Source organism: Rhipicephalus microplus, chromosome X (genome assembly GCF_043290135.1).
Source record: "Rhipicephalus microplus isolate Deutch F79 chromosome X, USDA_Rmic, whole genome shotgun sequence".
Lineage (NCBI taxonomy): Eukaryota > Metazoa > Arthropoda > Arachnida > Ixodida > Ixodidae > Rhipicephalus > Rhipicephalus microplus.
In genome coordinates this window covers 134,838,543-134,854,207 of record NC_134710.1, presented here as the reverse complement: position 1 = coordinate 134,854,207, position 15,665 = coordinate 134,838,543, and the positions used below count along the sequence as shown (strand labels likewise).

The 15,665-nt window shown below is 40.3% G+C and overlaps 1 protein-coding gene across 1 annotated transcript in view; it reads right to left on the bottom strand.

The window, feature by feature from the left end:
• LOC142775772 (uncharacterized) overlaps positions 1-15,620 on the bottom strand; it is a 30,457-nt gene extending 14,837 nt beyond the window's left edge. The window contains exon 1 of the mRNA XM_075877786.1: positions 3,335-15,620. The gene's annotated coding sequence lies outside the window, so the exon portion shown is untranslated. The remainder of the gene's footprint in view (positions 1-3,334) is intronic.
• Positions 15,621-15,665: the final 45 nt, after the last annotated feature.

Genomic DNA, 15,665 nt, shown 5'->3' with positions numbered 1-15,665 from the left:
CTGATACTGAGCCATCGTGAGAATAACTTGTGTTTAAAACATAGTGATCACTTTCCAGCAAAGAGAAGCTTCGCTTTTAAATGTTCGCCATTATTCTCCATGATTTAACAGCAGTGAACTCTCTTTGACTTCATTTGACGTCACCATGTCTGCCCCGTCTGGTTTCAGATGAGTTGGAGTAGCACTAGCTTTCTATCTTTTTTTTAATGTTTTTGAACACTACTGCTGAAATAAACCTAGTTTTTAATAATTATTCCTAAATAAAAGCTATGTTATTTTTTTATTTAGTGCTAAATGTGCTACAAACAGTAGTCTAATATATTGTAAAGCTTATCAAGCCACTACCGTTTCATACAGCCCATGGCGACTCATTGTGGCACCTTCTGAACTTTATGAGGATGGACTTTATTACAAAATACAGAATCCTAACTACACATATACAGTATCCTAACTATGGAATAATGTCTCTTTAGAAAAGAACACAGTACGGCTACTGTAGTAAGCTTAGTGGCAGAAACAGTAAATTATGCATTAAACGATAAGTAATTCATCCTCGATCGGCATTTTCCTTTACATATAAGAAAACCTTTGATTCAGTATATCACAATACATTGCTTAACAAACTTGAATGCTACGGATTTAGAGGAATATCTTCGAAATTCTTTCAGAGTTATTTGTCCAAGCAAACTCAGTATCTACAAGTACTTGGTAACAAATCAAACGGGAAACTCGGTGAAACTGGTGTTCTGCAAGTTTCAATACTTGAACCAATTTTTTTCTCCCTCTTCATTAATAATTATCCTCTATCCTTAACCCATATGCAAGCAGCTATGTGTGCAGATGACACTGCTTTACTTACAGCTCATCACTCTTCAGGAAGCTGAAGCACTAGCCAATGAAAAACTGCAAATGACTTTTCAGTCCTTTAAACAAAACAACAAAAAAAACCCAAGTACGTTGTTTTCGCCTCCAACCGAAAAGTGATACCTGAAACACGGGGTCTGTTCATCGAAAGAACTCCCATTGATATAGTAAGTGCACATACTTACCTTGGTGTGACATTAGACCATTCATTCCACTAGACATTGCACATAGACAATTTGTGTGTAAAACTAAGGTTTGGATGCTTTACATTATTTGAGGCTAGAAAATATTTTAGCACACACTCCATATTTTATACTTCAATGTTTTCCATTCTCACCTAACTTATTGCATTGAATCATGGAGCTACACATATGCCTCATATTGCTTGGTCGTTACTATTTTGCAAAAAAGAGCTGTACGAACCATTGCATCAGCCCCCAAGAATGCAGCATCGGCTGAACTTCTCAGCAATCTCAACATAACGCCTTTTATTTTAGTTCGGCAATTCAAAAGTGCAATATTAGTACACAAAATAATGAATAACAACATACCCATTCATGAATCGGTATTAAAATGCAGAGGTCATTCTCGGCAGGCTGAACAACAAAATCTTAATCTGCCGATAGGTACACAATGTTTATGGTGATAGAACAATACTTTTTATTGCTGCTAAAATTTGGGACGGTATCGCTGCCCCAATTAAATGTCTGCCAAATATGATGCAGTCAATCAGGAAACTCTTTTTATCAGGGAGTTACCAGTTGCCTTATTAATGTTGTTGAATTGTACGTACATTTCACATTATTCCTCTTTGTTTTCTTTTATACAAGAGCATATTTGATTTTCTGATTTTTGATGTAATTCCCTGTATAAAGATTGTACTCCATAATTAAACCACAACATACGTTTTTGTAACGGATACTTGACTAGCCATATCGGCTGTGGATCTGGATAATATCGCAGAAATTTTTTTGTAAATTATTTCACTGAAAATAAAGCCTTCTTCTTCTTTCTTTGTGTATTCAATCATCTGGCACGTTTTATAGAAGGACTTGCCTAACATTAGCATGAAATAGTTATTTTAGGTCAGATTTATCTGTAGAAAGTCTTACACCAGTATCTTTGAGCCGTTTTTCCTGCTGTATTGGTGGTGTCATGAATTCATCAATGCTGGTCGAACTACATTGATTCCCTCAGCTGCAATTTTTCTAAAAGAAAGTGAGTGTTGCATTTGTACATTTCAAGTAGAATTGAATGCTTATCTTGAGTGTTGGTGGGCTTTATTAAGCATGGTACCATATTTTGTATAGTGCTGTATCTGATATTTATATATGCGCGAAATACAGCGCTCAGCAATTGACTTCTCGTTCTGTTGTCAGGTTGCTATCAAGGTAGTTTTGGCTGCTTACACCAGGAATGCTCTTCTTTTTCTGAGGGGGACATGGTCAAAGCATCTATATCGTTCCAAAGCAGACCTCCCCAATTTGAAAACTGTGCAATCAGCATCACCGAAGCTTGAGCGCACGCAGTCTCAGTCGCTCCCCCGCTGTAAGGCGCTAGCGTTTTATGGTATGCTAGGCTCTGGACACAGCGCTGGGAGACCAGGCAATCTTCAAGGTACAGCCGTCCCATTTCGGGCTCCATACAAACAACGCAATACGAATATGTCAAAAGACCCCGCATTCTAAAGAGCACCTGCACACATCACAACCGATCTCAGAAAAAACCTGCAGTAGACAACGCGCTCAGCTTAGAGAGAGAACATGCACCATGTAACCCTGGGTATCGTAGCAAATTCTACCTATGAGCACATCATGCGTGGAAATCGAGGAGAGACCTGAGCAATTATGAGCACATCATAATGCAGGTAAAGTAAAGTAGACTGCAGCTACATTTAAGACTATGTGTAGTCACTATAGGCCGCTTTCTTCTATGACAGAAGTTCTCAAAAGCCCCTAAAATTCAGATGTACTTTCGGGAAGAGACAAACGTTTACACAATATACCCTTCCCTCCATCGCAAGCTTACAAACACTTCACCATTGCTCATAAACTGCTCGAACTGTGCATTAAAGGCCAACTCTACAGATTTTTTGACCACGTCAAAATAATGGTGCTTTTATGTTTCTGAGATGTTCCAGTTATGGGGCTGACAGCAGAATTACTAGGCAAAGTTGAGAATAATTTCAAATAAACAAAAAAGCAAAATACCAAAACCCAACAAATTAAAATACGGAGCAGTGGCTTATTTTGGTACTCTCTTTCTATGGAATTCAATGTCTTGGCACCCTTTGTTCAGACAGAGTCTATGGTAAGTCACATGGTAACTGTCAGTTCATTTTAGTTGACCACAATTCTTAAGCTATAGAGGCCCCTAAGCTCCATTAATCCAGACAATTCAGAACAAAACAAACAAGACTTTTGTAATCATGCTATTTGCTTAAAGAGTAATACAAGAGGTGCTTGCTCACCGTAGACATGGTGAATGCCAGGCTCCAGTTGTGTTGTACGGAATCAATGCCTGTGTCTCCATGACGGCTTATGCGAGGATGGAAGAGTTCAGTAAAGAACTTCACAAAAGACTTCATGGGATACCTGCATGTGCACCATTAAAAAACAAAACAAGCTGAACAATGCAATAAAAAAAGCATATTGTTAATAACAGCTTCAATAACAGTTAATAACAGCTTCAGTAGAGTTGTAGAAGAATGAAATGCAACAACCTCTTGCTTTTACACAAGAAGGCTAGTGTATCGCAAATAATCCAAGTCACCAGGAAAAAAAAGAACGTTGCTGATCCTGGCAAGTAATAATCTCAATCGACAACAGAAAAACTGCTGCTGCTTGTTTCAGACTGCCACAAAGTTTGCACTCCACAATCTTGAGGCCAAGGAAACCTATCCTCAACTTAAGAGAAAAGGGCGTGTTCCCAGCAAAAGCCATACAAACTAAAACAGAAGTTTTTGGTCATTGCATTATTCTTGCAAGAAGTTTTAGATTTGAGTATTCAATAGATTTATCAAAGCTGCTTTTCAAAACACAATACTGCTATTCACCACACAAAACGAGATGGGGGTCCCACTAAATAATGCTAATAGTTATTATTAAACTTCCGCTAAACCATTAACTAATGACTGAAAACTCTGATTATGTGCAAGATCTTGCTCAATTTTCAAACAATGCATGCAAAATGTTGAAGAAAAAAGCCTATCCTGGACGCAAAGATTGCTGTACTGCTTCCATGCCATTTTTTAGCAAAGCTTCTTCTTAAAGTTTCAGAAACAGGTTTTGATTAGGGCTCTGGTCTTGATTAGTAATATTCATTGGTCTGAAAGGAGAGCAACAATTTAATAAACATTGTTTTCAGTGTCAAACAATTTTGCAGGATAGCACAGTGCTGTTGCACCATAGTGGACAGCAAAATGCTTCGTTTACAATATTTGTCAATGTGTCAGACCTACATTTCATTTCTTGTTCCATGTGCCACACAATAGTTGTGAAGGAGACTCCCTGGCAGTGTGAATTTAGGCCTTAGAAGTGGCCAGCAGCTACTTTCATGATTTGTGGAACTAAATTATCTATATTTTTTACTAAAATTTGTTTATTATTCCTCTCAAACCTCAGTATAGTGCACATGGGTATGCCGAATTGTCGGTTATAACGAAGTTATTAAAAAATAGTCATGTCATAGATAATTATTGCTCTCAAACCTCAATATGGTGAATACAGGTATAACGAACTATTGGTTATAGCTAAGTTAACAAAACAGTTTTGTCATTGATACAATGTCACGAAACTGTGTTTAACGAATTTTCCATATACAGTCGAACCCCATTATATGAGACAATGTTATAAAAGACAAATGGGTATAAGAGACACCCGTGTGTCTGAAGTAAAATATGGGGTATGAGAAAATGCATACCAGGTACCCTGCTTAAAAGAGACATCTTGTGTAAAAGACAAGAATCGCTGCCTGGAGCATGCCTCTTATAAAGGGGTTTAACTGTACAACTAATTCATTGAAAATTTCAGTATTTCCTTTAAATTATAAAACAATATCAGCCAGTGACTACTTTTTATAAATGGCAAACTTTATTGTAGCAAAATTTTCTGATACGAACACAATGAACTGCAATTTTCAGTCGCCCTAGCTTTAACTGTGCAAGTGAATCTGCGCATTGAGCTTTAACTTTGGCATGGGAACTTTGCGTGTCGCCAAGCTTATATTTTAAAATTCCCCGAGTTTTCCAGATTTTCCCTGAATGGTAGTGATAAATTCCGTGTGCAAAACTTTTTTTTTTCAAGTAAAGCTAATGCCATGTTGCAAAATGTCCCTCTTTAGTATGCACATTAAAAAAATAAAACTGACTTGATTCCATTGGAATATAGTACAAAGTACAGTTAAACCTCAACACCGCAAAACCAAAATATGGTCCATTTGTGTTATTATCCCAAAACTTTGTTAACTGAACTTTGTTTTCTCATGGGAGCTTTACTTGAAAAAAGTATTTTGCACTGAAAATGCCACAACAAATCCCGACAAATGCGGCGGTATTTTTTATTTTTCTTTCTTACAGATCCTAACCCCACGGTTTGATGCCACATGAGAGCGGCATGCATAAAGGCGCGTTTACACTATAGCACACGACACCGACCGACGAGTTGGCCGCCAACGATGTCACCGGACCATCTGGTCGACGCCTCGAAAGACAGCAAGTCGTCGTAGTGTAACGTGACAACATACTGTAAACATCAGCAAAGCGCATCGGCAGACTTGTCGTCGGCAGGCCATAGGGAAAGCCGTGGCCGAGCGAATTTGCCTGTGTTGTTGCTTCCAACGACGAAGGGGGGGGGGGGGGGGAGTTAAGCCCTGCACGAGACCGAGGCGTCTTAATGGTCGGTATGCGCATCCCACGAATTCACTTCCCCGGAGGAGGGCGGACGGCTGAAAAACACGAGCGGAGCAGGAGGTTGCCAGCGTAAAAGTTCAGTAGGTGTCACCACGTGCGACTCACATCGAGCCACCGGCCGACGAAAGGCTGTGCGCACAACAATTAAGCCACCGGCGCACTGTTGGTGCTGTTGCAGAGCAAATAGGACGACGACATGACAAAAGACGTTCCCAAAACAGTCGGCAGACCAAAATCAATGTTATGTACTCGCTCTCGTGTAAAGGCACTGTTTCTCGACAGGGACAAAACAAATAATATGATAACAACTAATTTGAAGGCCAGCATTGCAAACACAGATTAAAGGTTCTCCATGCTAATAATCCCGTTACCGTGAGGTTAAGAGTCTTGCATTGGCACTTCGTCCAAGTTCTCAAGCCTTGCAGCACTCACCGATACATCCACGTCCACATGGCCGACGTTGGGAGCATTCACATGTGTGTAGATTGCCAAAGAACTTTCGTATCAACCATCTTCATACCCTGAACATACCTGCTTATAAAAACGCTTAGTCTATATTAGTACCAGTGCCCCACCGCGGTGGTCCAGTGGCTAAGGTTAGTCAAAATTTCCGGAGCCATCCACTACGGCATCTCTCATAATCATATGGTGGTTTTGAGACGTTAAACACCCCAAGATTACAAACTAGCCAGTATGGACGTTCGCTTGCTTGCTTGATCCTTTTTTTTTTTTTTTGTGGCTCTCCACCACTAAGGGGGATTGGCCAAGAAGCCGGCAGTTAATGCAAATCAATACCTTTAGATTATCGAGGCTAGAGAAATATGATTACTTTGTTTTGACTTGGCGGGATTATTTTGGCACAATGTGAAAAAAAAGTGAAAGAAGAGAAATAATAGAATTTTTTGAATATCTGAGGTGTAATCGTTATATGAAATCCTTTTGAAGGTTAAGTCATTACAATGTAATAGTTAAATATTAAATGTTTGATTGGATAGTAAAAATCGAGAGCTGATCAATGGCTCAGCAAAGTAATCTTTTTGTGTTACATAGGAATTCGCAGAGAGCCCCATAGATGTTCCTGTCGCTGAGTCCTAATGAAGCAGCCCCAAAAGACAAAATATTAGGAGTAGCAAGTGATACTCCAAATTTTTTTTAATAAAATTTCAAAACAATTTTTCCTTTGATTTTTAAAACGGTGACATGTGAGAAAAAAATGGTCGATATTTTCGGGTTCATTACAGCTTGAGCATTGAGGGGATGGCACCAGACCAGACCTGTTTAAGTAGAAGTTAAGAGGGGTACACGGCAACGTAATTTTGTTATGGAGGCTTCCAATTTACGCGTGGGACACCATTTATTATTCAATGCAAAGTGCAGTTGCAAGAGATCTGAATTCGGTATCGTAATCTTTTAGGAGTCTTCAAGAAGGGAAAGTTTTCTGAGCCTCGCTGCTGTTACATAAGCTGTAAGAGGCATGACTGGCACAATCGGAAGATCAAGGGATGCTCTCGCGAGTGAGTCAGCCATCTCATTTATAAGTATACTACGATGGCCTGGCACCCATATTATTCGCACTAGATGAATGTTTGCTGGGATTAATGATTTAAAAGTTTCTAGTACAGCTGATGCCGAGGACAGTGATAAACATGAACACACAGAATAAGAGTCAGTCACTATCACAGCTGTCGAATGAGTCACAGGAAGTTTAAGAAGAGCTAGTATAACGGCTGTTAATTTCACTTCAAACATTGGTGTATAATCTGGGAGGCATAATTAAATAAAACCAGAATAATGAGAGAGAAAAAACACCCACACCTGCTTTCTCCCCACTCATAGATGCATCTGTTGCAATTACTATATTAGTACCTAATTGAGACAGGTGTTCTTTTAATAAGGCAATCAATTATTTAGAGGGCAAGTGTTTCGCACTCATTGGGAAGATATCGTTAAATTCTATTTACACTTGGCCAATTGGTTTGTCAGATGATATGATCTCAAATATATTAGCATTTAAAGCAAGTAAAAGTGTTTGAACAAATAGCATTTGGGATTTATATAATTGATTGATATGTGGGATTTAACGTCCCAAAACCACCATATGAATATGAGAGACGCCGTAGTGGAGGTCTCCGGAAATTTCTACCACCTGGGGTTCTTTAACGTGCATCCAAATCTGAGCACACGGGCCTACAACATTTCCGCCTCCATCGAAAATGCAGCCGCCGCAGCCGAGATTCGATCCCGCGACCTGCAGGTCAACAGCCGAGTACCTTAGCCACTAGACCACCGCGGCGGGGCACTTGGGTTTTATATACACGAGACTGATGCTCATTGAAAAAGATACCGAGCTCGGCAAAGAATACGAACTGTCACCTTCTTAAAGTAGAATCAGAAAATTTTTAATAGGTTTTAACTATAAAATACAGAATCTGCAAGCAAGAGTGGGTATCCGAGATTCTTGATACAAAACATTGTTAGCTGTGAATTTTGGCACTCCTAAACAACTTCGAAGAGCTTTCCGCTCTAGGAGAATCAAGGGGTTTATTTTGTATGCTGGTCCATCAGAGAAAAGTACACATCCGAATTCAAGAATCGAACGAACGTACATGTGATAAATCATGATCTTTTTTAGGTCTTCTAGGGCATTGATAAGAATAGCATGTTCAACACTATCATATGCCTTGGCTAAATTGAGGGTTACTAGTGCCACATATTGTCGTCTGTGGCCAGCAAGCTTTATAAGAGCCTCTAAAGCAGCGTGCGCCCACCATATAGGGTAACCTGGTCTAAATCCTATCTGTCACGTACTGAGTACTGCATTATCTGTTATGAACTTCATTATTTTAATGTAAAGTATTCTTTCTATTAACTTAACTACATGTGATGTTAAAGCAATTTACCTAATGTTATCTATCTGCGTTCCTAGTCCCTGTTTCTTTAAGAAGCGTTACTATTTTTGCAAGTGTCAGTTCAGGAGGTATCCAACTATTTTCAAGTGAACGGTTGACAACGTTAAGAAAGTCTTCAGGAGAGATGTCGAATAATATTTTTAACATTCCTAAAGTGACACCATCTGGTCCAGGACCTGTGTTTGGCAGAATAGGAACTACGTGCGCAAGTTTATCTCTGCTTACTTTAATGAAATCATTTCCGAATGAAGGTTTTACAAACTTTATTTGTATTTGTGATGTAAATCTCTTCTTTAATCCTAATGCAATTTCAGCTAATATATCTTCCAACTCCTTTTGAGAAAGAATTGCTGAGTCAATATTCACGAGTGCTGCAATAGCTTTACAATTATGGAGAAGTCTGAATAGAGCTTTCTTGTTGCCACTTTTGGATAGAGAACTATAATGTTTTTCTTCATAGTTGTCTTTTACTAATGAAACTGTTCTCTTAAACGTAGCTTTAGCATACAAATAATTTCTCCAATCAGTAGGACATTGGTTGGTAAGGAGTTTTTTCCATGCAGCTTTCCGTCGTCTATAATCTCTAGCACAATCCAGATTCCACCAGGCAGATATGAATTTTCCTTTTGTTGAAGATATAGTGAACTGTGATTTTTTAATTGTACGCTTTAGAGTGGAACAAAGGCTTATAGCTTTCACATTTGTTTTCATACTGGGCAAGGAAGACAACATTGACTGTAAATTCTTTTTAAGTTTAGAGTGGTCTACAAAACTTTGCAACTGGTGGTCTACCGTCACTAAAGGAATGCTGACTTCAAATACCAGGGGGCAGTAATCACTACTTGCAGTGGTATCAAGAACAGTCCAAGACGATATGGTCACATTTGAGCTAGCAAATGTCAAATCTAAGACGGACCTCGAATTACATTGAACGAATGTCGGAACTCTGGAATTCAAACAAATAAGGTTATTCCGATTAGTCCAGTCCCACAACCATTTTCCCGATGAATCAGTGCGGAATCCCCACGACACGTGATGGGAATTAAAGTCTCCCGCAAATGGTATTCTGTTTCTGCAAAAACTTACAGTCATATCAAGGGCTCTTTCATCTTGTATCCCAGCTGGAAAGTAGTTGTTGACTATAGATAGTGGTGCGTATCCGGGAAAGTGAATTTCCAGAACCAATACGTCATAATCGTGTGATATTCGTTTGTGAACTAAATATGCTTTATGACAAATTTTGGATGAAATGAAAATAAGTAATCCTCCACCACGTGAGTCTTTGTCCAGCCGAAAGCACTGATAGTTTTTTAGATAGAAGTTTTGATCAGCTGACAGCCAAGTTTCTTGTAGCATTATGACATCTGGAGATTGTTGAGAAATTAGGTATAATAAATCAGTAGTTGCAAAGAGAATTGAACGGCAGCTCCACTGAAGTACTTTAAGGCACCCTATGATGACAAGCAAGCAGTAGCAACTGCTTGATCTAAAATACTGTCTTTTAAGAAGTTCGCTTTAGTCCTAGGTTCCTTCACACTCTTTTTTGTTTTTGGATGAGAAGGATTACAAAATTTGCTAGTAGGTGATCTAGTGCGTTTCAAAAGGCGAGCATCCATATCTACATCCCGATTACTTATTGACTTCGCTGAAACTGTTGCTTGGGCGAAATGCTTCATTATTATTTAAACTGATTTATCAGTGCAAAAAAGATGGGGACATTTAGAAAGACACACACACACAGCACTGTACAGGGCTGTGTGTGTGTATCTTTCTAAATGTCCCATTTTTTTTTGCACTGATAAATAAGTCTACTTATTGACTCTGAATCAGATATACCTTCCTGCTCAGTTGTGTTAGATCGGGAAGGCCTTGCTTCATTATCGATAGAGGCATCTGTCTGATGATCGGCAGGCTTATTGATTGAAGCACTAGGAGGTTGGATATGCTTAGGTATTCTATCAGATACGCCCGACATCTGTAAATCCATAATATCATTGAGTGAGTCGGACAGATTGAGTAAAAATTTTTCTGATACTTTTCTACGACCTTTTCTACCATAGCTGAAGTGGACCGAGAAAGTGATGCATTCATAGCAAGAGGTGAACGGGCTGCTATGCCGGCATAACCCTGATTCCTGCTTTGAATTTCTGCCATTGCTTCTCTACGAGAGCATCGTCTTCTTTGAATGATTTCAAGCCTCTGAAGTTCCTTAGATCTTGCGGGACAGTTAGGATCGTCTGCAGCGTGATTTGCTTTGCACAAACAGCGTGTCTTATTGTCCGATTCGCACTCAGCAGTACTATGACCGGCCCTGTATATGGCACCGCATATGCGGCATCGAGTGTCCGATCGACAACCTTTAGTACTGTGTCCGAAGTGCCAGCATTTAGCACATTGCAACGGACGGGGAGCTAGAGCTTCGACCCTATAGATAAGCGGCCATGCCTTGATCTCTGAATAGCGATCTGTTCCAGCGCATGTGGCAATTACAGTTTCAGTGGGAACTTTCTGTTTGTTTTCTTGTTTGGTACAGCAGTAAACAGAAATAACACCTGCTGGAGAAAAGATGTCCAAGACTTCTGCTGGACTTAGACTTGCGTCTACACCCCGAACTGATCCTTTGCAGCAAGCTAGATGAGGTGGGATAAAAGAGCTCACCGGATGTGATGCAAAAGTAGTGCACTTCAGTAGGTCTTGGATACAAGCCTTGTCTGGCGAGCAGCATAATATCCCTCCGTGTCCAAACTGACGAACCTCTGTAATCAGTAGGGAGTGGGGAGTGATCGCACGAAGTTTCGTTTAGATTGCTTTAGGATTCTTCATATGGATGAACCCACCAGTGGTCGGCATCAAAGAGACAGGAACACTACGGGTTCCATTGCGGAGAAACAACTCCAAGGGCAGATCCTGAGGGGGAACAGAGGCTGACCAGAGGGTAGGCCTCTGTCCCGGAGAAGAAACAGACATGAAAGAAGGTGAAGTTACACTTAGCAATGCACTCAAAACAGTTGTAGAACAAGAGGTAGATCTAATAAAATAAAAGTAACTGCCCGCTACTTGACAGCAACTCTGCAGATGGAACAAGGAACGTTAGGTCGAACAAAGAACTCTGCCGTGGCGACCCCACCGTTATCATTCCTTTTCTGTGATGTTGAATGAAGCTCGCTTGTAGGTTCAGGTTGCCTGTTCAGGCACCCCTCTTACCCCAGAGTTTTTGCCTCCTGTGAATATTTTAACCAATGTTTGAAAAAAAAAAAAAAAGGAAAGCTATAATTATATATAAATAAGCTTATACTTATCATTACAGACACATTACAAGATTTGCCGTTTATGTTTGCTAAGTTATAATTTCTCTTACCACTAGAAATGTTTTGTGCCACTAGTTTGCCAGTTATGACATAATGCATGGTGTCGGGACTAATTAAAATAAAATGTTTTCGAAGAACCTACATTTTAAAAGGTGGTGTCACATATAGTCCAATCAATGTAAGTTCTAGGTATATTCGCAAATAAAAGTTTGCGTTTTTTTTTACATCATATATTATTTCCGCCAAAGTATTGAGGATATCACAATCTAAAGATAAAATTGTCATTGCATCAAAATTCCAAACATGATAGCAGCTTCACAAATCATGTACTTGTATTAGAGTGTACTAGTACACTTTACTTGTATGTAGGGCAAAAGACAAATCACTTGATTAGCACTTACTTGGCCGCGGCATTGCACGGAATTTCGGTGGACTATTGACTCTGAGGATATAAAGAGAAGCGGATGGTCCGAAGCGTAATACCATCTTTTTTACGTGGTCCAACTCTTGGACGCCGTGCTGTCAAGTGACAATACACAGCGACGTGATGCGGATTGACTACGCATGTGCAGGCTTGAGCAAAAGTGTGCAGACCACAGGATCAGCGTGGCGAAATGAATAGACGTGCTATCTACTGACGTCACAGCTGCTGCAGTGCACATGCCCGTCCTGTCTTCAGGTGGCTTCAACAATCCTGCGTGCTCATAAGAACGCACCAGTGTGCAGATGCACTGGACTCACTCTCTGAATTTCGTGCCGACCAGTTGTGCCCCCGCAATCTCCGACGACAGCGCAGCTCAGGCCGACTGGCTCGCCCTGCGCCATCTCATGCCGCCGACAAGAGGTCTGGCTGAATGGTGCCCCGTCCTCGGACTTCTGCGACCGTGTCCATCTTTCCTATCTTCTCCTTGCTTCTGGGTGTCGCTGTCCCTGCGCCACGCTCTCTCATTCCCCCTCTCTATCTCTATACCTTTAATCCTACCCTTTTAATCCCTCCTTACTCCCATCCCTCGTGAGCTACTGTTGTCGAAATATGATGCAGACAGTTACGGAGCTCACTTTTCTCTTATTTTTTTCCTTAAGAATCATATAATAAGATGCACTAAGGCACAGTGTACACCGTCAACAGGTTACCTATGAACCTGGTGACCAACTACAAATGAAGCCCCAAAACTTCAAAATCGGAAAAAGGCAGAGTGGCAGAAACAGAGAGCAGTTAGCCAAGTATTTACCAACTTTACTGATGACCAAGTTAAGGGTTTGGACTCCCATTAGATGGCATGGTCTCGGCGAGCAACTCCTGAGCAAGTACGTCAGACCCTACAAAATACTATAGTAGGTGAACAAAGTCAACTGTGTTGTTGAAAAATTTTAAGACGGGCGCGATCGTCAACATCCCAGCGCCGTTCACCGCGCACAGATTGTACGTACATGTCATCTGCCTAGCAGCGATACTTATCATATTACACCTGCACAGCAAACTTGTTTTGTTTTCTTTGATATTGTCGGTTAGTTCCCGAAGAACTGTGTGATTTTTTTTCTTATTCCAAACCACAGACCACATTTTATTTCACGCATGTGCACATTCGGGCCCCTTCAGTGTACTTCTGTGCGTGAGCATCGAGTCAATACCCGTTGGGAGAGGGAATGATGGCACCTGTTGTTGTGGGCCAGCAAGCCATTGCCAGCCATGAAAGGCAAAGACGAGGAGTGATAGCCCTTTGATCACAATTCTCATTCGTGTCTTGCTGTCCCAGTGTTTGCAGCCCCTAGAGCGTAATAACCAGTGTTACTGGTAATCGGCTACAAATCTTCATTGCAGCGTATGTGGCTGGCCTAAGTGTGCCACGCAAGTCCAGCTACTAGTCCACCTTGAAAAAATGCTGCTCGAGGGTATTATGAAAAGTGGCACTACTTCCTGCAGGCCCACTAAAGAAAGAAGAGGAAAAAAGTACTACCTCCAATGGTCCAAGCAAAAACAACTTGTTAAGCATTTCCTTTCAAAGGACCAAGGAGGAATGTTATTGCAATTTTTATTTTGTATAAATAACCAAGATCCCCACTTTAATCCATCGAGAGAAGCTTTTAAGTACCCAGAGTTACGTCTGCACATTACTATATCTGCACACCACACGATCAATAAGACTATAATTTATTATTTCTCATGACATGGGGAAGGAAGATTCCAACTAAGGCTGGAAGGTTAACCAGAGAAAAGTTTGGTTAGCTACGCTACACTGGGAAGATGAGAAGTAGAATAAGGAGAGAGATAAGGGTAGATAAATTTCACTCAAAAGCGTGGTTTCAGGCAAGAATGCCACATGGACAGCACACACACCATAATGCAGCAATACAGGATTGAAAGTTCACATAAGCATAATATGCATTAAGGTTTTGCTCCACTCCAATACCAACTGAATATAATGCAAAATGCAACTATTTACAAAGGAACTGCAGCCTTAAAGCAATCGTGAAAATTAAGCGTGTGCAAATATTAGGTTTCGAATAAAAATTAAATTTTCAATCTCCTTATTCAAAGCACCCTCAAACCGAAAACTGATTTTCCTGAACATTCAGCCACGGCGAAACTTACCTTTGAAGATGCCAATATTCCAACCAATTTGAATATTCAAGGAAGTGACTACTCGTACTCATTTTTAAACTAAAGCATCCCAATATGTAGCCGTTAGGTCAAGTGGTACTTTGAGGTTTCTGCACACTTATGCTACATTCCTAGCAGTTGGGTGTGTTTTGCTGCAACAACTGAAAAATACATGTCACATGCAACACCTTTGCACTCTCAGCCTGACCAGCACACCCAGGTATAACGGCGGATTTCTCTTTTGTCAAGCACTACACCACAGGTCTCGTGCCGAATATGTTCTTTCATATTCTATAGCAATTACCACATAGCAGTCAAGATAGTTACATAAATGCTTGGAGAAAAAATTCTGCAATGTGCACTGACCGCATTACATAAGGGAGCTCTCCGACGTGTTACAGCCTTTAAGGATACTCACTTCATGTTGAGTAGTCTACCTCGGGATAGTGCCAGTTAATTTTTCCAATTCCGAATTTGTTCAAAGTGCTTTGCCACAAACACGTGCAACATGCTGCAGCTTAAGAACATGGTGCAGTTGGATGGATTAGAGCAAAGAAATTTTGAACTTTGCAAACAAATTTAAATGGTCTCTTACAGGTCGGGTCATGTTAGAGACCAATAGGAGAAACTGAAGTGGACATGATAGGGTGCCAACGCGTTCAGTATTAACCGACTACTACACGGCATGTATGAAACTTCGAAACACTAGATGCTTTTTATTGGCAGCACAAGATTTTTTTTTTCCCCAGCATAGTGCTTCATATAGGACTTGAATTAGAAGATTACAGAAGAGGGGGGAGGAGAAAAAGAATGCCTAGAAACAAATATGAAATGAACTCGATGCCACTATTTACAGCTAGGATGTCTGGTGAGCTTACACTTTTCTATGTTGAAAATTATTAAGCTAACCAGTTAGGCTGGACATAATATGCTGAATAAATATGCATTGCCAAAACAATTCTCTCATAGCAGTATGTGGCACATTGAAGTAATGTGCGCTCTATCTTAATGCGACCAAAGTTTACACAATAAGGATTAGTGGTATGCCCTATGCAGTACGAATAATGATTTCA